The sequence below is a fragment of the Vicia villosa genome, linkage group LG5 (genome assembly GCF_029867415.1).
Source record: "Vicia villosa cultivar HV-30 ecotype Madison, WI linkage group LG5, Vvil1.0, whole genome shotgun sequence".
NCBI classification, from domain to species: Eukaryota; Viridiplantae; Streptophyta; class Magnoliopsida; order Fabales; family Fabaceae; genus Vicia; species Vicia villosa.
This window is the reverse complement of record NC_081184.1, coordinates 1537440-1548381: the sequence shown is the minus strand read 5'-3', so window position 1 is coordinate 1548381 and position 10942 is coordinate 1537440.

The window sequence follows — 10942 nt, the reverse complement described above, 5'->3', positions numbered from 1 at the left end:
AGTAAAATAAAATAACTACTACTAACGGTCGTCTAATCACTAGCCGACACGTGTCCACTACATGCAACATCTTCGACTGTGAACGCTCCACATGTCCCTTGGGGAACTCCTAAAAAACCGTCATCTCCAACTTCTGTCCTCTTTCGACCTCGACCTCAAGCTTGATACAACGCCTAAGTCATCTGCATCTCTTAGTCGATCGGCCATGGCAATCATAAACTTTTAGTCGAACGGTCTCGACTGAAACACATTCTTAGTCAAACTGTTTCGACTGAGAGAATATTTGATACCTCTTCTCATATTTTAAAAACCAGCTGCCATTTTTGGTAAGTCGAGAATCTTAGGGTAACAAATTGCCCCCCAAACGGCTTCTTTCGACTGATATTGCAAGGAGAAAGATGGTGTTTTGCTTTCTTTTAGGTTTCGACTTTCCTAACCTTATTAATGCCATGATTAGATTACGAATTCCCAAGCGCTAATTATTACCTAAAAACTGGGTAGTGGGCTATTAACTGCTCCCCACTTTCATGTGGCAGTTTCCAAGGCACTCTGACATGACCCTTGATTTACCAACTTCTTTTTGTGACGTCACTATACATACTATATATACAGTATCTCTTTTCTTCATTTCTTCTTCACATTTTCTATTCTTCAAAATGCTTCTTCTTTCCAAAACCCTCAAGCATTTCTGTTTCCGCTCTCTCTTTCAAACTCAACAATGGCCGCAACCACCACAAACAACACTGTTTACGACACAGGTTCTAACTGTAACATCCCGATTTTTATTAGCTATTTATTTAATTAGTTTTATTTGGTGTTTTACTAATTATTCATGTTATTCAATTATTTAGTATGATATTATTTAATTTGAGATTTGTGCTAATTGGATTAATTGAATTATTAGTAATATTATGAGATATTAGTTGATGGGCCTAATTTAGTTAGAAAGAATAGATTGTGGGTTAAGCCCATTTATGTGAGAAAGATAGTAAGAGAGAAATTAGGTTAGTTCTCATAACATTCATTTTGGAGAAAGAGGCTAGAGAGAAAGAAGAGAAGAGGAAGAGAAGAGGATTGTGAGATTCTTGAAGATTGGAGGAGTTTGATTAGAGGTAGGGATTTGAATCCAAGTTCTTATAGTTTACATGATTGGATAATGTGTTGTTTGTGTAACCTTTCATCTCCTAATTTCATAGTTTTGGAAAATGTTAGGGTTTATGATAAAACAATGAGATTTTATGATTTGTTCATGTTTAAAGTGTTGTATGAATGACCCATGGTTAGAAACATGATTAGGAACATCATATGTGTGCCAATTTTGCTTTTAATTGATGTATGGATTGTGTTTGGGTTAATGGGTGTTGTATGAGGGGAATGGGGAAGAAAATGGTGATTTTCTGAGTTTTACGCAGCATAGGTCGACCTACACAGAGGTTTGCGTCGACCTGTGCAGCCTAAAAGGCAAAAATCTGGGTTTTCTGATGAATGCGTCGACCTATTGGGTCAGCGTGCGCATACCCGAGGGTGGCAGGAGTTCAATGCGTCGACCTATGCTTTCTTTGCGTCGACCTGCAAATTCTATTTTTGACAGATTTTGTAACGATCATAACTTTTGATCCGTAACTCCGTTTTATGCATCGTTCGAAGCGTTAGAAAGCTAATGAGATGATTATTCCGCTGTGGTTTGCATGTTGTTTTAAATCCCGTGTTATTAGGAAATGACCATTGCATGTTTAAAGATAAAATGTTTTGTTCTATTTTGAAAAATGTGTAACGCCCTCGTGAGATGCATGCTTCTTTACTCTGATTTACGCAAATATATACCTTATTTGTTTAGTATAGAATTGGGGGTGTTAGATAACCCTTTAGCAGCCATTATTTCTCGTGAAGAAGAAGAAAAAGGGTTAGACTTTGTCCCTCAACCAAACGTCACAGAAGCTAAAGCCATTATTTGGCAAAATCAAATGCTGATTCCTTTCCAAATTACTGATAAGTTAATGGCTTTCTCAGGTCCTCTTCCAGATCTTCGTTCTCACCCAAGAAAGGTGATAGATTTCTTTCCTTCATTCAACATTACCATGCCAGTAGCGTTCGAAAAACAACGCCCTCTCGACCTGAAGTTCATGGATCCTTCAGTGAGAGTCTTTCGTTCGACTCCTTCTCCTGGCAACAAAGATATTTTGGCCTGGCTAAACAAAGTTCAGGCAAAGAAACAACAAAGGTGGGAAGAGTTGGGCATCTTCGACGCCATTTAATTAACTAGGAACGGTCATAGGGTTAATTCCTCTATGTTGCTTGCTTCAATATTTTTCTGGGAAGGTTCGACAAATACCTTTCACTTTCCTTGTGGGATGATGACTCCCCCTCTTTTCGACATGGCTGCTATCACAGGACTTTCGCCTTTGGGCGAAGTCTTCGACCCAACTCTCCCGACAGAGATAAACTTCAATTTTGAAAATTCCACCATCACCAAATATATGCAAGATCACCATGACAAGTCTACAGTCGAAGTCTCTGAAGAGGAGCACGTTGCTTTCCTTACCTACTGGCTTTCTTACTTTTTGTTCTGTCCAGGATCTGTTCAAATAGCCAAAGCCTACATACCTATGGCTATTCAGATTCATGAAGGTCGAAAGATTTCATTAAGTAAGCTTTTACTTGCCTGTCTTTATCATAATTTAGGTATAGCTTCCTTATGAATAAAACGTCTTCATGAAACTCCAAAGCAATTGGCTTTGGCTCTTGAAACATTGGTTGAACGCAACCTTTGAATCACAAATTGGCTACACTATCTCTCAAGCCATTATGGAAGTCACGCATGACCAAAGGGTCGAAGGTGTCAAACTAGCATTGCAAAACACTCAAGGTGAGCCGAATAGACCAAACCTCCTTAAATATGTGAAACTCTTTTCTGAGTGTAACACCTTTTTAGCTTCTATGGCTCCTTAAATATGTAAATGTATGAAATTTTAACGGACTTATGACTATTATATAGTATAGCACATGAGAATCTTCAAAAAGACCAAATTTTGTAAATTTAACGAGCTTCGGGACTTTTATGAAGTATACCACACGAAAATTTTCCTAAATACCAATATATGCAAGTTTAACAAACTTTGTGTATGTTATGTAATATAGCAGACGAAAATCTTCTAATATACCAAAATTTGCAAGTTTATAGATCTTCTGGACTTTTATAAAGTATAGCACAAGAGAATTTTTAAAATGACCTAACTTTGCAAGTTTAATGAACTTTGTGACTTTTATGTAGTATAACACACGAAAATCTTCCAAAACGCTAATGTAAGCAAGTTTAAAGAACTTCGTGATATTTATGTAGTATAACACATGAAAAATCTTCAAAAATACCAATATATGCAAGTTTAACGAACTTCGGGTATTTTATGTAGTAAAGCACACGAAAATTTTCCTAAATACCAATTTTTTGTAAGTTTAACTAAAATCGTGACTATTATGTAGTATAGCACACGAAAATCTTCAAAAAGACCAAATTTTGCAAGTTTAACGAACCTATTGACTTTTATGTAGTATAGCACACAAAAATCATTTAAAATATCATTGTATGCAAGCTTAACTAACTTCATGACTTTTATGTAGTATAGCACACGAAAATCTTCAAAAAGACCAAATTTTGCATGTTTAACGAACTTTGTGACTTTTATGTAGTATAGCACACGAAAATCTTCCAAAATATCATTGTATGAAAGTTTAACTAACTTCATGAATTTTATGTAGTATAGCACAAAAAAATATCCAAAATACCAAATTTTCAATTTAAGGAACTTCGTGACTTTTATTCAGTATAGCACACGAAAATCTTCAAAAATACCAAATTTGCAAGTTTATCAAACTTCCTGGCTTTTATGAAGTATAACACGCTTAAATTTAATAAAATAAATGTATGTAAGTTTAATGAACTTCTGACTTTTATATAGTATTGCACACGAAAATCTTCAAAAAGACCAAATTTTGTAAGTTTAACGAGCATAAGGACTTTTATGAAGTATACCACATGAAAATCTTCCAAAATACCAATGTATGTAAGTTTAACGAACTTTGTGTATGTTATATAGTATTGCAGACGAAAATCTTCTAAAATAACAAAATTTTCAAGTTTAACGAACTTCGTGACTATAATGTAGTGTAGCACACGAAAATCTTAAAAAAAAAAACCAAATTTTGCATGTTTAACGAACTTTGTCACTTTTATGTAGTATAGCACACAAAAATATTCCAACATATCCTTGTATGCAAGCTTAACTAACTTCATGACCTTTATGTAGTACCTTTAATAAAATATATGTATGGAAGTTTAACGGACTACTAACTTTTATATAGTATAGCACCCGAAAAATCTTCAAAAAGACCAAATTTTATGAAGTATACCACAGGAAAATCTTCCAAATACCAATCTACGCAAGTTTAACGAACCTTTGTGTATGTTATATAGTATTGCAGACGAAAATCTTCAAAAATACCAAAATTGGCAAATTTAACGAACTTCGTGACTTTTATATAGTATAGCAAACGAAAATCTTCAAAAAGACCAAATTTTGCAAGTTAAACGAACTTTGTGACTTTTATGTAGTATAGCACACGAAAATCTTCCAAAATATCATTGTATTCAAGCTTAACTAACTCCATGACCTTTATGTAGTACAGCACACAAAAATCATCCAAAATATCTAACTTTGCAATTTAAGGAACTTCGTGACTTTTATGAAGTATAACACACAAAAATTTAATAAAATAAATGTATAAAAGTTTAACATACTACTAACTTTTATATAGTATAGCACCCGAAAATCTTCCAAATACCAATGTATGCGAGTTTAACTAACTTTGTGTATGTTATATAGTATTGCAGACGAAAATCTTCTAAAATATCAAAAATGCCAAGATTAACGAACTTCGTGACTTTTATATAGTATAGCGCACGAAAATCTTCAAAAAGACCAAATTTTGTAAGTTTAACGAGTATCGTGACTTTTATGAAGTATACCACACGAAAATCTTCCAAAATACCAATGTATGTAAGTTTAACGAACTTTGTGTATGTTACATAGTATTGAAGACGAAAATATTCTAAAGTAACAAAATTTGCATGTTTAACGAACTTCTTGACTTTTATGTAGTATAGCATACGAAAATCTTCAAAAAGACCAAATTTTGCAAGTTTAACGATATTTGTCACTTTTCTGTAGTATAGCACACGAAAATCTTCCAAAATATCCTTGTATGCAAGCTTAACTAACTTCATGACCTTTATGTAGTATAGCACACAAAAATCATCCAAATATCAAACTTTGCAATTTAAGGAACCTCGTGACTTTTATGTAGTATAGCACACGAAAATCGTCCAAAATACCAAATTTGCAAGTTTAACAAATTTCATGGCTTTTATGAAGTATCACACACAAAAATTTAATAAAATAAATGTATAAAAGTTTAACGGACTACTGACTTTTATATAGTATACCACCCGAACATCTTAAACTTCCAAAATACCAATGTATGCAAGTTTAACGAACTTTGTGTATGTTATATAGTATTGCAGACGAAAATCTTCTAAAATACCAAAATTTGCAAATTTAACAAACTTCGTGACTTTTATATAGTATAGCACACGAAAATCTTCAAAAGAACAAATTTTGCATGTTTAACGAACTTTGTGACTTTTATGTAGTATATAGCACACGAAAAATCTTCCAATATATCATTGTATGAAAGTTTACCTAAATTCATGACTTTTATGTAGTATAGCACACAAAAATCATACATAATATCCAACTTTGCAATTTAAGGAACTTCGTGACTTTTATGTAATATAGCACACGAAAATCTTTCAAAATACGAATGTATGCAAGCTTAACTAATTTCATGACTTTTATGTAGTATAGCACACAAAAGTCATCCATAATATCATACTTTGCAATTTAAGGAACTTCGTGACTTTTATGTAGTATAGCACACGAAAATCTTCAAAAATACGAAATTTTCAAGTTTAACAAACTTCGTGGCTTTTATATAGTATAGCACACGAAAATTTAATAAAATAAATGTATGAAAGTTAAACGGACTTTTGACTTTTAAATAGTATAGCACAAGAAAATCTCCAAAAAGACCAAATTTTGAAAGTTTAACGAGCTTTGTGACTTTTATGAAGTATACCACACAAAAATCTTCCAAAATACCACTATATGCAAGTTTAACGAACGTTGTGTATGTTATGTCATATAGCAGGCGAAAATCTTCTAAAATACCAAAGTTCACAAGTTTAACGAATTCGTGAGTTTTTTGTAGTATAGCACACGAAAATCTTTAAAAAGACCAAATTTTGGAAGTTTAATGAACTTCGTGATTTTTATGTAGGAGCACACAAAAATTTAATAAAATAAATGTATGAGAGTTTAACTAACTTTGAACTTTTATATAGTATGGCACACGAAAATCTTTCAAAATACGAATGTATGCAAGCTTAATTAACTTCGTGACTTTTATGTAGTATAGCACACGAAAATCTTCCAAAATATCATTGTATGCAAGCTTAACTAACTTCATGACTTTTATGTAGTATAGCACACGAAAATCATCTAAAATACTAAATTTTGAAATTTAAGGAACTTCGTGACATTTATGTAGTATAGCACACAAAAATCTTTAAAATGACCAAATCTGCCAGTTTAACAAACTTTATGGCTTTTATGTAGTATAACACACAAAAATTTAATAAAATAAATGAATGAAAGTTTAACGAACTTCTGACTTTTATAGTATAGCACACGAAAATCTTCAAAAAGACCAAATTTTGTAAGTTTGACGAGCTTCGTGACTTTTATGAAGTATACCACTCGAAAATCTTCCAAATACCAATGTGTGCAAGTTTAACGAACTTTGTGTATGTTATGTAGTATAGCAGACGAAAATCTTCTAAAATACCAAAGTTTGCAAGTTTAAAGAACTTCAGGACTTTTATGTAATATAACACACGAAAATCTTCCAAAAGAACAATATGTGCAAGTTTAACGAACTTCGTGTATTTCATGTAGTATAGCCCACGAAAATCTTCTAAAATGCCAATTTGTTTTCAAGTTTAATGAACTTCCAGACTTTTATGTAGTATAGCACACGAAAATGTTCTAAATGACCAAATTTTGCAAGTTTAACGAACTTTGTGACTTTTATGTAGTATAGCAGACGAAAATCCTCCAAAATACCAATGTATGCAAGTTTAACTATCTTTGTGACTTTTATGTAGTATAGCACACGAAAATTTTCAAAAAGGCCAAACTTTTGCAAGTTTAATGAACTTTGTGACTTTTACGTAGTATAACACATAAAAAAAATTTAAAACTATTTTTAAAGATTAACTATTTTATCTTTTATCTATTAAAATTGTTCACTTTAAGTTTAAAAAAAAAATCCATTATTTAAACTAGACCAAAAAAAACTTCTTTTCATTATTTTTTACAAAAGCAAATTAAACTTATATTTTGAAGGAAAAAAATATCAGAAACTGTTTTTAATTTACAAACTTATGAATTAGTTGAAATAATAATTTTATTAGATTTAGAGGAAATGGCTTATGCACTGCGTTATAAATAAAATTTAAAATAACAAAGATTTAAAATACTAAAAGATTCGCGTTTAGAGCAGTGAATAAAACTGGGGTATCGTCGTCGTCTCCGATTCGTTTTGGGTTCTACAATTTCCATAGCCTCTTGTGATTCGGTATGATACCTTTTTCCCTGTTTGTACTTTGTTGATGTATAATCTATGACATTTCATTTCAATAAATTGATAAGTATGAATGATTTTTTTGTATATAATCAGTTAATTTTAATTGATTAAGGAATAGAAATTCATCATAATCGTGTCCCTGATTTTTCTATTTATCTAGTTATTATTTTTTGTTTTTTTAAACCCTAAAATTTTTTGTTTAAGTTTACCTATAGTGGAATTATAACAAACTGCTGTTGTTTCGCGATATCGGCCTCATGATGCACTTAGATGTTTTAAAACCAACTGATCAGAGTGAAATTGAGCGGAATGGAACTGTGTTTGGATTGGCGGTGAACAGGATTGATTCTACCAGAATTGAGTTTGGTAGAATTGATTTTAATAAAATTGAGTTTAGCAGAATTGATTTATGTTTAGATACATTTATGTAAAAGTGAGTTGAACAATAAATTTCAGTGTAAAAATTACCCAGAATCAATTCTGGAGATAGAAGCTACAAATTCTAGCTTCTAGTGGAATCAATTCTACTTTTGATAAAACGAACACCTCAAAATCACCCAGAATCAATTCTACACCTCTAGAATTGATTCTGGGTCTTCCAAAAGCCAATCCAGACATGCTATAGATGATTTTTGCCTGATAATTTACCTTTTTTCTGACAGTGATTTCATTGTAACTGCAAATTAAGGACTCAAGCAACTGTAATGGGTATAATCAGGAGGTTCTTCACTTTCATAGCAGGGAACGTAGTTGGGATATATGTCGCTCAGAATTACCAAGTTCCAAACATCAAGAAGGAAGCCGACACTTTCTTGTTAACGGCCAAGGAATTCGAGGAAAAATACCGTAAATCTAACAAGAAAGGTGGTAGTGATGGTGTTTAGAAAGTTAGATCTTCTTTGAAACTACAGTTAAATCAGGTTCTGTTTTTGGGAATTTTTTTGGGGTGGTTTGCCCTCCATTATATAGATACCGACACAAATTAGTGTTCTTTACATATATAAACATGTTCATTATTCAAGGGAAATGTGGTCTTTTTTTTTGTCGTTGGTCTAAACATTACTTGTGAAATACTTAGATTCTTGAGTTTTAGATAATATGTTAACTCTAGGATAGAAATTTGTTTAGTTGTGATTGGAATTGTAGTTAATATCCCCGGGAGTTTTGTCTCCACAATATCAAATTGAGGCCTGTTATTTCAAAATGTTATATTGTTTGTTTGTCGGAAATTCCGCCTTCATTACGGTCCAACCCTAGCCGCCTAAGTGTGGCCTTTGGGCTGCTTTCATTGTGTTGGGTGTAAAAGAGTTTCAAATTGCTTAGAGGTACGGCATGTGTAGTGTTTACAAAGTTTGGGCAACTCTCACTTTACAATCAAGTTTTATAAGATTACATTAGACTCAATCCAAATTCTATGATGATATCAAAGTTTATTTAAGATCTGTTCGGCCATTTGCATCAGGTTACTGCTATCGGGTCTCTTAGTTCACACATACAGAATCTACCTTAAATCTGTTGGGCTTCTTGCATCGTCCACGCTTCAGGCTCATTGAGACCCGAACGCCAGGGGGTGTGTTGAGAATTCCGCCTTCATTGCAGTTTGCTTTTAGCTGTCTAATTGCAGTATGTGGCTTGCCTTCTTTGTAGCTTTCAACACTTTCATTGTTTTGGGTATGAAGGGATAGATTTAGTCTCGCATTATTTAGAAATATAGCACGTGTAGTGCTTATAATTTAAAGTTTGGACCGTGCTCACCTCACTAGTCGATTTTGGAAGATTGAGTTAGACCTAATAACAAAATATGTGTAATGTAATGCACAAAAGAATAAAACAAAATAAGTTGCTGGCTTAAATCTTTGTGGAGAATTAAATTAGTTAAACTGCTTGTAATCCCCTTCATAAAATAAGTGTTTTTTCCAATAGCTTTTACATTTACCATCCTTAAGATTCCATCATAATGAAAGAGGAATAGATGTTTACCTGTCATTATTGGTTGATTAAGTTCATAGTTTTGTATCAATTTCTTAAGGTGATTGATTGGATCTTGAGATGGTGCTAGAGGCAGTCCTTTTTATCCATTTTAGTTCATGAATGTGTAAGTTGATGTCACTAATTTTTTTAAATGTTTTTAACTTACAAAAGTATTCTTGACTAAACCGACTAAAATTACAAAAGTGTATGAGTTAAAACTAATTTATTTGAGTTAAACCAGAGCAGGTCAGAATCACACATCACATGTACAACCTAAAATTTTCATGACATATGAGATGTTCTTGTCCAATAGGTTGCGTATATGAATTCAAAGGCATATGAAATTATGTCAGTTTGGAGTTTTGCCATTTTCTTTCGATCTTGCAAAAATATTTTTGGAACTCAATACTCACATATATGACTCTGTTTTGAAAAACTAAGCCAATTCACTGTATTTCTTAGGTTTTTTATATGGGGTGGAAAAAAAATTGATTTGGATTCAGAGTGAGTCGAAGATAAAGTAATTTATAATTGGATATTTTTTTGCGAAATTGCTTTGAGCATGAAATTTCAATGTAAAAATTAAGACTCAAAATTTACATATTATAATTTTAATTATAATTAATTCTAAAAAGAAGAATCAATTCTATTCGAAAGTAGTTATTAAGAATTTCACATTTGACAATATATATGTACTTATAGGTGGGGGCAATCCTCACTCTGCTAGCCCAACTACATTTATTAACATGGTATTAAGAGTTTCGTTTAAAATTCAGTGGGTCACCTATTATAGTTTTCGCTATCGGGTCACCCACCATTTATTTTCACGTTTCAGTTGTTTAGTCCTGGACGTGAGAGGGTGTGTTAAGAGTCTAATATAGGAAAATATATGGTCTTAACATTTACTTACAAGAGGGGACAATCTTCACCCTATTAGTCGATTTTGTAAGATTAAATTAGATCCAACCATATTTCTTTATCAATAGTCAAAAAGTAACTTAAGCGCTTAAGTGCATGTTTGGATTGGCTTCTACAAGCTTCAAAAGCACTTCTAGTGTACTTTAACTTGAAAATTGGTTTTTTTTCTTGTTTGGATACTTTTTCAAAATCAATTCTCCTACTCCAAAAGCAATTCTAGTAGAAGCTACAATTCATAGTTTTTGAGTTTAGTAGAATCAATTCTACATATATTATATATTATTTATTACAA